This window comes from Halichoerus grypus, chromosome 5, assembly GCF_964656455.1.
Source record: "Halichoerus grypus chromosome 5, mHalGry1.hap1.1, whole genome shotgun sequence".
Taxonomy (NCBI): Eukaryota; Metazoa; Chordata; class Mammalia; order Carnivora; family Phocidae; genus Halichoerus; species Halichoerus grypus.
In genome coordinates this window covers 40,246,146-40,261,007 of record NC_135716.1, presented here as the reverse complement: position 1 = coordinate 40,261,007, position 14,862 = coordinate 40,246,146, and the positions used below count along the sequence as shown (strand labels likewise).

At 35.5% G+C, this 14,862-nt stretch overlaps 1 pseudogene across 1 annotated transcript; it reads left to right on the top strand.

Annotated features, from left to right (window-relative positions):
- Window positions 1-11,625: 11,625 nt before the first annotated feature.
- Window positions 11,626-12,859, top strand: LOC118531246 (cytosolic 5'-nucleotidase 3A-like; annotated as a pseudogene). The gene is made up of 2 exons (XR_013447496.1): window positions 11,626-11,836; window positions 11,976-12,859. The product of XR_013447496.1 is annotated as a cytosolic 5'-nucleotidase 3A-like (transcript).
- Window positions 12,860-14,862: the final 2,003 nt, after the last annotated feature.

Sequence of the window (14,862 nt, the reverse complement as noted above, 5' to 3'; positions counted from 1 at the left end):
AAAGTAATCAAGCTGAACAGGAGAAATAAAAAAGACTAATAAAAAATGAGAATAGGGAACTCCACAAAAGTAGTAAGTGTAATAACATTGACATTATAGGGATCCCAGAAGAGAGAGAAAAGGGGGAAGAAAATTTATTTGAAGAAATAATAGCTAAAAACTTCCCAAATCTAGGGAAGGAAACAGAAATCAAGATCCAGGATGTACAGAGAGCCCCCAACAAAATCAGCTTAAGGAGGTCCACACCAAGACATATGATAATTAAATGGCAAAAAGTAGTGATAGAGGAATTTTAATGCACCAAGAAAAAGAAAACAGTTACATACAGGGAGAAACCCCATAAGGCTATCAGCTGACTTTTTAGGAGAAACTTTTTAGGCCAGGAGGTAGTGGCTTGATATATTCAAAGTGCTGAAAGAAAGAAACCTGCAACCAAAAATACCCTATCCAGCAAGGCTGTCATTCAGAATTTAAGGAGAGAGAAAGAGTTTCTGAGACAGACAAAAGTTAAAAGAATTTATCACCACTAAACAAGTCTTATAAGAAATGTTAAAGGGGACAGTTTGAGTGGAAAGAGAAGACCATAAGCAGGAATAAGAAAAGTAGGAAGCACAAAAGCAGTAAAATTAAATATATCTATAAAAGTTAGGCAAGGGCTTCATAAAAATATATAAGGTATGACACCATATACCTAAAACATGGAGGGGGGAGGAGGAGTAAAAATGTAGTGCTTTTAGAATGGGTTCAAACTTAAGTGATGACCGACCTAATATAGACTGCTACATGTATGTTATATGTAAAGCTAATGGTAATCACAAATCAAAAATGGTAACAGATATGCAAACAATAAAGGAATCCAAGGGTATCACTAAAGAAAAGCCAACAAACTGTGAAAGAATAGAGTAAGAGAAGAACAGAGAAAAAACTACAAAAACAACCATAAAATAAGTAACAAAACAATAAGTACATACCTATAAATTGATGTAAATGGACTAAATGCTCCAATTAAAAGACATGGGATGGTGGAATGGATAATAAAGCAAGACCCATATATATGCTGCTACAGAGAGGCTCATTTTGGACCTAAAGACATGTGTAGATTGAAAGTTAATGGCTGGAAAAGCATTTATCCTGCAAATGGAAGTGAAAAGAAACCTGGAGTAGCAATACTTATATTGGACAAAATAGATTTTAAAACAAAGACTAATGAGGGACAAAGAGGGACGCACCTAAACATAAAGGGAACACTCTAACAGGAAGATATAACAGTTGTAAATATGCACCCAGCATGGGAGCACCCAAATACATAAATTAGCTAATAATGAACATAAAGGAAGTAATTGATAGTAATACAGTAATAGTAGGGGACTTCAACACACCACTTACATCAATGGATAAATCATCGAAACTGAAAATCAACAAGGAAACAATGGCTTTAAATGACACATTGGACCAGTTGGATCTAACAGATATATTCAGAACATTCCATCCTGAAACTGCATAATACACCTTCTTTTCAAGAGCAAGGGGAACATTCTCCAGAATAGATCACATGTTAGGCCACAAAACAAATCTCAACAAATGAAAAAGATCAAAGTGATACCATGCATCTTTTCCAACCAAAATGCTATGAAACTAGAGATGGAACATGGAAAGAACACAAATGGAAAGAACACAAATACATGGAGGTTAAATAACATGCTACTGAGTAATGAATGGGTCAACCAAGAAATCAAAGAGAAAAACAAAATATATGTGGAGACAAATGAAAATGAAAAGACAATGATCCAAAATCTTTGTGATGCAGCCAAAGCTGTTCTAAAAGGGAAATTTACAGCAATACAGGTCTACTGCAAGAACAAGAAAAATTATGCCAAGCTAAATAAGTCAATCAGAGAAAGACATGTATCATATGATCTCACTGATACGAGGAATTCTTAATCTCTTCAGAAATAAACTGAAGGTTTCTGGAGTGGTGGGGGGTGGGAGGGATGGGGTGGCTGGGTGATAGACATTGGGGAGGGTATGTGCTATGGTGAGTGCTGTGAATTGTGTAAGACTGATGAATCACAGACTTGTACCTCTGAAACAAATAATACATTATATGTTTTAAAAAAAAGATAGTAGGAAGGGAAAAATGAAGGGGGGAAATCAGAGGGGGAGACGAACCATGAGAGACTATGAACTCTGAGAAACAAACTGAGGGTTCTAGAGGGGAGGGGGGTGGGGGGATGGGTTAGCCCGGTGATGGGGATTAAAGAGGGCACGTATTGAATGGAGCACTGGGTGTTATACATGAATCATGGAACACTACATCAAACACTAATGATGTAATGTATGGTGATTAACATAACATAATAAAATTAAAAAAAAAAAAACAAAAATCTCAAACTACCTAACTTACACCTAAAGGAGCTAGAAAAAGAACAAACAAAACCCAAAACCAGTGGAAGGAAGAAAATAATAAAGATCAGAACAGAAATAAAGGAAATAAAAAATTAAAAAAATATAACAGATCATTGAAAGCAGGAGCTGATTCTTTGAAAAGATCAACAAAATTGAGAAACCTCTAGCCAGACTAATCAGAGAGAGAGAGAGAGAGAGAGGGGACTCAAACAAAATCAGAAATGAAAGCGAAATAACCAACACCACAGAAATACAAAGGATTGTAAGAGAATATCATGAAAAATTATATGCCAGCAAACCAGACAACCTAGAAAAAAATGGATAAATTTCTAGAAACATATAACCTCATAAAACTGAATCAGGTAGAAATAGAAAATTTGAACAGACCTATAATCAGCAATGATATTGAAACAGTCAACAAAAAACTAACAAAAGTCCAGGTCCAGATGGCTTCACAGCTGAATTCTACCAAACATTTCAAAAAGCGTTAATACCTATTTTTCTGAAACTATTTTAAAAAATAGAAGAGAAAGGAAAGCTCCCAAATTCATTCTATGAGGCCAGCATTACTCTGATACCAAGACCAGATAAAGACCCTATAAAAAAAGAGAACGACAGGCCAATATCTCTGATGAACATAGATACAAAAATCCTCAATATTGGCAAACCAAACCTAACAATACATTAAAAAAAAGTCATTCACCACGATCAAGTGGGAGTTATTCCTGGGATGCAAGGATGGTTCAATATTAGCAAACCAATCAATGTGATAGATCACATCAATAACAGAAAGATAAGAACCATATGATCATTCAGTAGATGCAGAAAAAGTATTTGACAAAGCACAGCATCCATTCATGAGCGAAACCAACAAAGTAGGTTTAGAGGGAACACATGTCTACATAATAAAGACCATATGTGAAAAACCCACAGCTTAAAGGCCATATGTGAAAAACCCACATACTTAATGGTGAAAAACTGAGACCCTTTCTTCTAAGATCAGGAAATAAAACAAGAATGTTCTTACTACTTTTATTCAACATAGTGCTGGAAGTCCTAGTCACAGCAATCAGACAAGAAAAGGAAATAAAAGGCATCTAAGTTCAGAAACAACTAAAACTTTCACTATTTGCAGAAGACATGACACTATTTATAGAAAACCCTAAAGACTCCACCAAAAACCTACTGGAACTGATAAATGAGTTCAGTAAGGTTGCAGGATATAAAATCAATGTACAGAAATCTGTTGCATTTCTATACACTAATAATGAAGTAGCAAAAAGAGAAATTAAGAATACAATCCCATTTACAATTGCACCAAAAATAATAAAATACCTAGGAATATACTTAACCAAGAAAGTGAAAGACCTGTTTTCTGGAAAGTATAAAAAGTTGATGAAAGAAATTGAAGATGACATAAACAAATGGAAAGATATTCCATGCTCATGGATTGGAAGAACAAATATTGTTAAAACGTCCATACTATCCAAAGCAATCTACGGATTTAGTGTAATCCCTATCAAAATACCAACAGCATTTTTCACAGAACTAGAACAAATAATCCTAAAATTTGTATGGAACCACAAAGAACCCCAAATAGCCAGAGCAATCTTGAAAAAGAAGAACAAAACTGGAAGTATCACAATCCCAGATTTCAAGATATCATACAAAGCTGTAGTAATCAATATAGTATGGTAGTGGCACAAAAATAGACACATAGATCAATGGAACAGAACAGAGAGCCCAGAAATAAACCCACAATTATATGGTCAATTAATCTTTTAAGAAAGGAAACAAGAATATGCAATGGGAAAAGGGACAGTCTCTTCAACATGGTGCTGGGAAAACTGGTCTATCTTACACCATACACACAAATAAACTCAAGATGGATTAAAGTCCTAAATGTGAGATGAAACCATAAAAATCCTAGAAAAAAGCACAGGCAGTAATTTCTCTGATATCAGTTTTAGCAACATATTTCTAGATATGTCTCCTTTGGCAAGGGACACAAAAATAAACTATTGGGACTACACAAAATATAAAGCTTCTGCACAGCGAAGGAAACCATCAACAAAACAAAAAGGCAAGCTACTGAATGGAGGGAGATATTTGCATATGATATATCTGAGAAGGGGTTAATATCTGAAATATATAAAGAACTTATACAGAAAAATATACCAACACCAAAAAAAAATCCAATTAAAAAATGGGCAGAAGATATGAACAGACATTTTTCTAAAATAGACGTACAGATGGCAACAGACACATGAAAAGATGCTTAACATTACTAACCATCAGGGAAATGCAAATCAAAACCATAATGAGAGATCACCTCATACATGTTAGAATGGCTACAACTGAAAACGCAAGAACCAAGTGTTGGTGAGAATGTGGATACTGTTGGTGGGAATTCAAAGTCGTGCAACCACTATGGAAAACAGTGTGGAAGTTCCTCAAAAAACTAAAATAGAATTGCCATGTGATCCAGTAATTCTACTGGATTGGTATTTACTTAAAGAATATGAAAACACTAATTTGAAAAGATATATGCACTTCTGTTTTTTGCAGCATTATTTACAGTAGCCAAGTTATGGAAGCAGCTCATGTGTCCATCAATAGACGAATTGATAAAGAAGATGTGGTATATACATATATGTATATATTTATATAAATAAATAAGTAAATAAATAAAATGGAATATTAATTACTCCATCATAAAAAGAATGAAATCTTGCCATTTGCCACAACATGGATGGATTTAGAGGGTATAATATTAAGTGAAATAAGTCAGAGAAGGACAAATACCATATAATTTCACTCATGTGGAATTTAAGAAACAAAATGAATGAACAAATTAAAAAAGAGACAAAACAACAGGCTCTTAAATATGGAGAAGAAACTGGTGATTGCTAAAGGGGAGGTGGGTGAGGGGGATGGGTGAAATAGATGAATGGGATTAAGAGTACACTTATTGTGGTGAGCAGTGAGTAATGTATTGAATTGTTGAATCACTGTATTGTACACCTGAAACTAATATAACAATATATAGTAATTATACTGGAAAAATTGAGAAAAAAAGACATTCTCTCTTGAGGAATAATTAGTCTGACAGCAGACTTATGGCAGTGGTAGCTGCATGCCATGGAATACTGTCTTCAAAGTACTGAGTAAAAAAAGATCAATCTACAATTCTATACCTAGTTTTATCATTTTTAAAGAGTGAGATAAAGAATTTTTTCACACAAATGGTGAGAAAATTTACCAAGCACTGACTCTTGCTAAAAGAACTTAAGGGATATTTTTCAGAAAGGAAAGAACCACCTGAGGAGGACAGTTTTAGATGTTAGAGCAATAATAAAATCATAATCATGGATAAATATAAGCACTTAAAAATTATTCATAAATTATAGTAGTGACTAGAAGGATTTAATAAGTTAGAATTTAAATATTATACTACAATTAAATGAAAGGTGAGATTGGTGTAAAGCATTGCAATGTTTGGCAGGAGCAGAATCTAACAGAAAGCAGGAAGGGAGAAACAAGTAAAGATACCACTTAGATGCCAAATAGAAAAGGAAACATAAAACACAAAATAGAATGGTACAAATAAATTCAAATGCATCAGTAATCTCAATAAATGAAAACATTATGAGTTCACCTTAAAGGCAGAGATTCTCACATTGTATTTAAAATTTCTAGCTATATGCAGTTTAAAGAAAAATACAAATGCATGGCACAGATTTGCAAGCCAAAAGGATGGGAAAGATATACTAATATCTAGGAGTAAATACTAAAACCACAACACATACTCTCACAAACACAAAGCAATATTATAGTAGTAATATTGCTAGTCAGACAAAATGAATATTAAGACAAAGCATTATGGTAAAGCACAATGGTAAAGGTATAAGGAGCAATTCACTAGGGAAATATAATCTGGAACCTATGTCTTCTTAATAATTTAGTGTTGCATAATGCAAATTGAATGAACTATATTTACCTACAATAGCATGGATAAAGTTTTTAAAAAATGAGTAAACAGAAAAAAAAGTGAAGTTTAGACAGAAAAACAGTAATTGTGACATGAAATCATATATATATGTAAAATTTTATAAATGCGCAAAATAACGTTAAGTTTTCCTGTGGGTATTAGGTTGGTTATCAATTTATTGTCTCTCAGCTCCAAATTTGTTCTTTTAGATGCTCTGTGAAAATTTATCTGGGCCCTTTAAATGTTTTTTCCTTTGCCAGCTTGTCCTAAAGCTTTGTCAATAGAGGGTTCTGCTTCCTGGTTTTGGTGGTCTCCTTTGGCGGACTTTCTCTAGCCCTGGGTTGTTACAGTCCTGGTAGCTTTTCCAGGGCCCTAGTCTTGAAGAACAGGTGGCAGTAGCAAACACTCTCAGCAGCTACTCCCCACACTCCCGCCCTGCACACCTACCCTGGGAAGCCTTGCAGTGGACTGCCTCCAGTGTGATACCTCCCTGTGAATAGCTTCCTCCAGTTTCCTAGAGGTTGGATTTCCAACAAGTTCCAGAAAAATTTTGAAACATTTTTCATGTAATATTTCCTAAATTTATCAGAAGAGAAAGTGAAGTGAAATGGAAGAATTGCTGCACTGTAATTATATACACACATATATAGTAGAACTCACTATAAGAAATAGTTCTGAAAGTTCTTTCTAGAGTTTATATTCCCTGGAATACAGAGTCATTTTTCTTCAATGTTTTAAGCAAGAATCCTAAAATTTACCTTATTTGACTCATTGAATTCACATGCTCAGCCTGAATCAATATCTGTGGCCAGGGAAGTAGAATTTGCTAGACTGGTTCAAGCCAATCTGAACCTGCTCTTTGTTTTGGACATGGGGTGGGTCAGCATCCCCAAAACATAGGAGTCCTATGGAGGAGGGGTGAATGTCTAAGTGAGTACTTTTGTTCTCAGGAAGGAGGAAGAGAAATGGATATTAGATGGACAAACCAGGTATATCCACAACATGGTATATATATATATATTTAAAACTACAACTTTTCTTCATTTTAAGGAGAAATTTTTCCTCTAATAATCTTTGAATGGTTTTTTTCTTCCACGTTTTGAATTTTGTACATAAGGGAAACCAAAAACTTGTCTTTATTCTGTCTTATCTTTGTCATTCTTATATATTTTCCTCTTATTGTTTTAATATCTGCCTTTTTCCTCTGCATTTCCTGGGATCCCTTTCATCTCACTCATCTTGTCTTGTTGAATTAACACAGCTATGAAATTACTATATAGATTGAAGTGCTCATGGGGAACTCTCTTCTCCATGATTATGTTTTTGGGCAAATGGGGTGTATCTTGCTTGCTGTGTTGCTTCTTTTCATTCCTTTCCTCTCTGTAATATGTCTGCATGGTTACCACACTGTATGTTTTCACCTCACTTATGTTCAACGTGGGGAACTTGATTCAGACTTTTTTTTTTGGCTGATATATCATAAATGAATTATCCTGACTCATTCTCCTTTCATCTTCACTGAATCTAGTTGGGTAGATACCCTTGGGCTTTGGAATATTTTCCCCCAATCTATGTAGAGTTCTAGAGTCTTCAGTCCATCAGAGAGAGCCAGCCCTGTTTATTCACTTCACCTTATTATTATTTCCCTAGCAACCATTTTCTCTCAAAAGAAGGAAAAGATAAGAGAACTCCACTTAAGTTCCTTCCTCCCCACATTGGGAGTGTTAATACAAATTTTCAAGATTTATTAAGTCACCAATACTACTTCTAGGAGACTTAGGGACAATTTGTGTCAGAATATTGTTTCTTTAGCTCCCAATTTTTGATGAGTTGTGACAGTAGGTTTTTCCCCTTTATTTGCTTTGTTGATCCTGATGTTTATGTTCCACCCAACCCTCGGTTTGTTAATTTTTTGTTTGGAGTAACAAGAGAGCATCAGGGGGGACTCATGTTTTAAATCATGATGGCAGGAACATGGAGATACTCAGAAATATTCATAGAATGAATGAATTAATAGTAGAGGTACATAAATGAAAGTGTGGGTGGATTGGGAAGGGAATGCATAATGGTCGGTATGGAGGAGCAGATTGGTAACTTGACTTTGGAATTCTTTTGAGTAAGAATGATGTTCATTTAATCTGGTCTCTAACTTTGGATAGAAGTTAAGGATTTGCAGAAGCAAGAGTCTCAATCCATGGAGACAGTTGTTGAAGGGAACCACCTGGCGATATAAATGAAAGTTCGTGGACCTAGGAACACTTTCATTTTGTTAGCTGTATGGCAAAGTTCTGGGTTTGAACAGGGTTCTTGGGTTATGCCCTGCCTCCTCTCTCGCCACGCCTCATCTCCTGTCCAAATGCCAGAACATAGACCATGATTTACAGATGCACTCTGCACAGAAAAGAACATTAGGTTCTAAATCAATTGCTTTCATAAAGTTAGCACTGTGACTTTGACAAACTTTAAAGAAATTAATTGGCTGGAGGTAAGCTTCCTTGAGTATGAGAATCCGGTTCCCTCTCACCTTCTTGGTTATTATTTGAACTTGCTTGATGTCAGTCAGGTTGTAGACATGCAGCTTATAGAGTAGGGAGTGAATTGGTCAGGACTCTTCCTTGAAAGTGTCAGGGAGCCAATCTGGACTAGCATAAGCAAAGTAATACGTAAAAAATGATGGTGTAGCTTATGCACTGAAGTGATGGACCAGAGGAGGGGCTGGCCTCTGGGTGATGAGGTCCAGGAACAGGCATATCAGGGCTCCCTCGTCATCTCTCATTTTTGCTGCTCTCTGCTTGTAGCCCTGTTCTCTTCAGCTGTCTGACTCCATGAGACTCCAGGAATCCAAGATCTTATATTCTTATAGCCTAGAGAGGAAAGAAAGCTCTTTACCTCCAAATCTTGTGAGAAACCCCAAGGAAGATTCTGACTGGCTCATACTGGTCATGTGTCCCAACTGTGGGGTGAGATTGTGGGATAATGAATTGGCAGCTCTCACCAGAAATAGATGTTCTCTAAAAAAGCAGGGGAGGATGTGATAGTCTGAGCACATAAAATAACACATTTTCGCTGGGGAGAAATAAAAGTCTCCATATGCTTTGCAGGCACTAAATTCACCCATGCCAAGCTGTCAGGGGATATGAGCCTTCATTCACGTCCAAATATGAGTGCCATTTGATACCTTTACCTTGCTCCCCTTTACCCAGCTCAGAAAAATGGCACTTGTTGATTTTGTAACCTCAAATAAAAATGAACCCCAGGATGTTTCCAGGTTCAGCTTAATTCCAACCAGTTGTCACTTCCTCAGCCCAGAAGCTTTATGGAAATAGGTATTAGGCATCTGCTGCTTTGTGTTATGGCTAATGAATAAGGGAGATGCTTTTCCAGAACCAAAGAGCCATAGTTACACCACTGAGGATGAAGAAAGACGGCAGGGGACCAACTGGTTTTTGTTTGGACCACGATTAAGAGAAGGCTCACTTGCTCTAATGCTTTTAAAATCAGCTCTGCTCCAAAGCACTTGGGTTATGTATTTGCCATCTTGCAGAAAGACTTAGCAATGGAGATTCAAGCCAAATGCTTTTTACCTACTTATAAAAGACACTGCTGCCCTGGGCCCTGCTGGCTGCAGGGGCTGACTGGGCTGGAAGCCAGCTCTGAGACTGACCATGATAGTGCATGCCATTTATAGGAAGGGAAGAATGGTGACATGGTTTAGATTAGGAGCAATGCAAACTATTCACTGGATGCCTTTCACACAGTTAAGGCACTTTTTTTTTTTTAAAGACAACTTTCATTATTAAACAGTAAAATCTGATGTTTTAAAAGGTACACTTCTATTATTTTGCTATTGAAAAAGCTGGTATGTATCATATTGTTCCTCTAGATTCATAGATTAAAAATCAATGCCCTGGGGAAAAATGTCATAAAATTATGAAGACTATAAATGGGAAGATTAGGAGTGACTGATTTGGTGACTTTAAGTTTCATGTGGAAGAAGACTGTTTTCTTGTTTTATTTTTGTTTAGTCTTGTTTTGTATTTTCTATTTAGTGCTGAGCACAATGCCTGGCACATAGTTGGTACTCATCAGACATTTATTGAATGAGTGAATAAATTAATATATAAAACTTCATAGGAGGAAGAACTCACCAAAGATTAAAATGAAAATTCAGAGAAAAACAAGTTTAAATATGTGCTCCCATACAAAGACAGTTGATCACCTGAGAGGAGAGTCTATCTAGTTTTCTTTTTACCCTATTTTATCTGGAGTAGGAAGTGGAAGTTCCAAACTCGGAAACAAATGAATTGTCCTTGCAACCTGCCTATCTTACGAGAAGTTCCTAGGTACTATATGAGTCCAGCTGGCCGGTTTAACAGTTGTAGTTTCTTAACTAAAGTGTTTCAAGAAAAATTTGGTTAGTTTTTGTCAAATGCATGACACAAGTGACTATAGTAAAGAGTAACTCAGAATCCTCATGTCAGTTTTGGTATTTATAATTAGGACCAGTTACATAATTTGTGGGGCCCAATACAAAATTAAAATATGGGGTCCTTGTTAAATTGTTAAGAATTTCACGATAGTGACAGCATTAAACCAACTTCAGGCCCTTCTAATCTATGCACCTGAGTGTGTAAGTGGCACATCCGTGAAGCCAACCCTGTAGAGATTGCTTATCTTTGGGGACTTATGAAGCATTGGTGAGTTCATATTCACAGTAAAACCTTATTGAAATTGCTGGGTTATTTAATTATTTCAAACATGGATATGAGCAGTAGGGAAACTGCTTTGGTATAGATGGGACTAGTACCTAGTGCCATTGGATCCCAGTCTGAGGTATCCTTCAGTAGAGAGACTATAACTAAAAATTCCATGTATATAACTTGCTTCTTCTGTTCACTGTTAAATAATGTTCTTGGGTCTTATATTACATTTTTATCATTTTGCTTTTGAGTGATCTGAGAGTTATAACATCTGGACCATTAAAAATGTCTTTGAATTTTTCTTTTCTGCCTGGGAGGCGCAGGATACCCCATTCATGGACCAGGCAGCTGTGGCGAGGATGGGTGTGGTGGCAAGTGCCAGTGTGTGCACCCTGGTTGTGGGAGGGTGGGGGGTGCTGGCCCAGTACATATGTACCTTGAAGAGGAAGGCAACGTGGAAGACCAAGATCATCAAGATTGTCTGTATCCAAGCCCTGCATCTCTGGATATTGCTTATCACCTATGCTGTTATCCTAGGACAAATTTGAGGACAAAAGAACTCAAGTGCCCTAAGGAAGATTGGAGAACCAAGAAATGCCTAATGAAGATTCCACTGTACATGTGAAAATGATGCAAGAATTCCAGAGAAGTTGAGTTCAAAATAAGAACCCTGTAAAAGTAGAAGAAATGATCCGTGGTCTTATTAAGGGAGGAGCTGCCAAACTTCAGATAATAACAGGTGGGTATTAAAGAGGGCACGTATTGAATGGAGCACTGGGTATTATGCACTATCAATGAATCATGGAACACTACATTAAAAACTAATGATGTAATGTATGGTGATTAACATAACATAATAAAATTAAAAAAAATAACAGACTTTGATATGGCACTGAGTAGATTTTCCTATGAAGGGAAAAGATGCCCAACATGTTGTTATGTCATTGACAACAGTAAGCTGGTTACAGATGAATGCTGAGAAAATTTACTGCAACTAAAGGAAAAATACGCTATTGAAATTGATCCTGTTCTTATCATAGAAGAGAAGTACCCCTACATGGTAGAATGGTATACTAAATCACATGGTGGCAGAATCTGATGTTATGCTCAAGGAAGGGTATGAGAATTTCTTTGATAAACTCCAACAATACAGTATCCCTGTGTTCATATTTTCAGCTGGTATTGGTGATATACTGGAGGAGGTAATCCATTAAGCTAGAGTTTATCACCCGAACATCACAGTAGTGTCCAACTTCATGGATTTTGATGATAATGGGGTGCTCAAAGGATTTAAAGGCAAACTAATTCCTTTATTTAACAAACATGATGGTGCCTTGAAGAATACAGGATATTTCAATTGATGAAAAGACAGTAGCAACATAATTCTGCTTGGAGATTCCCAAGGGGATGTAAGAATGACAGATGGAGTAGCCAATGTTGAACACATTCTGAAAATTGGATAGCTAAATGATAGGGTGGATGAGCTTTTAGAAAAGAACATGGACTCTTATGACATTGTTCTCGTAAAAGATGAATCATTGGATGTAGCCAACTCTATCATATAGAAGATTCTATAAACTAGCATTCTTTGAGACCTCTCTCCTGTGGATGCAACTGATGCAAGAACTGCTCACCTGTCCATCTTGCTGAAAGGCTTGTATTTAGAATACATTCTTGCTCTTGAAGTTTTTTCTCTACATTATTGAAGTATTTTCAGACATATTGAATCCATCAACTAGAAGCTCTTTTTTCCTCCACCTATCTCAACACACTCCTCACTATATATTTTCACAGATTAAAAAAAAATCTTAAAGCAAAAATTTGAAAAATAATTCCCTGCATTTCCAGAGTGAATTTTGTAGTTTAATGTTATCATGAGGCTTTTGAGGAATCTTTTTACTCTGGGAAAGTTTGTAGAAGTTTAAAGAGAAGTTTTATGAAATGGTGAAATAATGTGTATGATTTTAAGTGTTGCTATTTTTGTAATTTGGGTGAATTATGCTGATATCATCATCTCCTGAAATTGTGTTATGTTTAATTAATTTGTTGTGTGAAAATTGGCATTTACCAGAAAATACTGGCATTCAGTGTTTGAAAAAAACCATTGGTATCCACGTCACTAATCTTGACAATATGTTCTGTGTTGAAGCACTGATAACACACATGAAATGAAAAGCCTTTTTAAATTGTACTGTCATGACAATTAATCATTTGTTCAACAACAAAAAATGTCTTTGATAGGTTTCATGTGTTCTAAGTGTATTAATTACCATCTTTGTAATGTTGCTATACTGTGAGATACTATTTTCTAATATTAAACACCTATACTGTTATGGACCAGCTGAAGCTAAGTTTGGAGTTATTTTTCTAAGATTTGATCTCATCTGCTCATACCTTATGAAAGTTTATTGGAGAAGTCTGAAGCATATCCTCCTGGTCCAGAACTGGGGAGAAGTGAGTCCTTTCAGGTCTGTGGTCTAGTTACACTCAGGAAATGTTTCTCAAATATTTGCATCAATGAATGTTAAATTATGTCACAGGTGATTACCTTGGATGCTAATTGATGATAGTAATACTAAGTTATGTCTCACTTTTGAACAACTTTTATTTGTGGCAAACACTTTAGGAAAATGTATTTTATTCACCTGAAAGTCCATCATAAAAAGAAATTTTAATAATTCAAATAATGTTCTGAATTCTGCCCTGATTTAATTTGAGTACATGTCATTAAAATCATGATTCACAGGGTGATTTATATGCATTTAATTTTGGATTTAGTTTAATGCCTTCTTTGGTTTACTAAGGTACAGTTTACATATTGTAAAATTCACCCTTTTTCCGTGTACAGTTTGATGAATTTTGAAAAACTTACACAGTCATGAAGTTGCCTCCACGGTCAAGATACAGAACATTCCCATTATCCCATAAGTTTCCTTCAAGTTCCTTTGTAGATAATTCCTTCTTCCCTCCTAACCTCTGATGACCACTGATATGATTTCTGTCCTAGTTTTGCCTTTTCTGGAATGTCATATAAAAGAAATGACTTTTATATGACAGACTTTTGAGCTTGGCTTTTTTTTTTTTTTAACATAATGTTTTCCTTCACATCCTCACCAGCAGTATTTTGTAATTATCTTTTTTAAAAAAGCCTATCTAATAAGTATGCAGTAGTATCTCATGGTGGCTTTAATACTAATTTCCCTAATGACTAATATTAAGCATCATTTTTTTTCGTGTGCTCTTTGCTTCATGTATCTTCTTTGGTAAAGTATCTTGTTCAAATCTTTTCTTTTGTTATTTTATTTACTTATTTAAAAAGTTTTTTAGTTTTTAGTTTCTTTTCAGTTTTCTTGAGATATAATTGACATAGCATTGTATAAGTTTAAGGTGTACCACATAATGATATATGTATATGTTGTGAAATGCTTATCACAGTAAGTTAACATTCATCACCTCAATTAAAATTTTTTCTTCTGATGAGGACTTTTAAGATCTGCCCTTGGCAACTTTCAAACATACTATATGGTATTGTTAACTGTAGTCATCATTCTGTGCATTATATCCTCAGAAATTATTTATCCCAATAACTGGAAGTTTGTACCTTTTGATCACCTTCACCCATTTCCTCCACCCACTACTCCTTGTGGCTGTTTTATTCTATTTACATGAAAAATGGCATTGGAATCTTATTTGGGATCACACTGAATGTAGTACAGACATTTTAACAATATTAATTCTTTTCCAGTTTCTTTCATTAATTTCTTA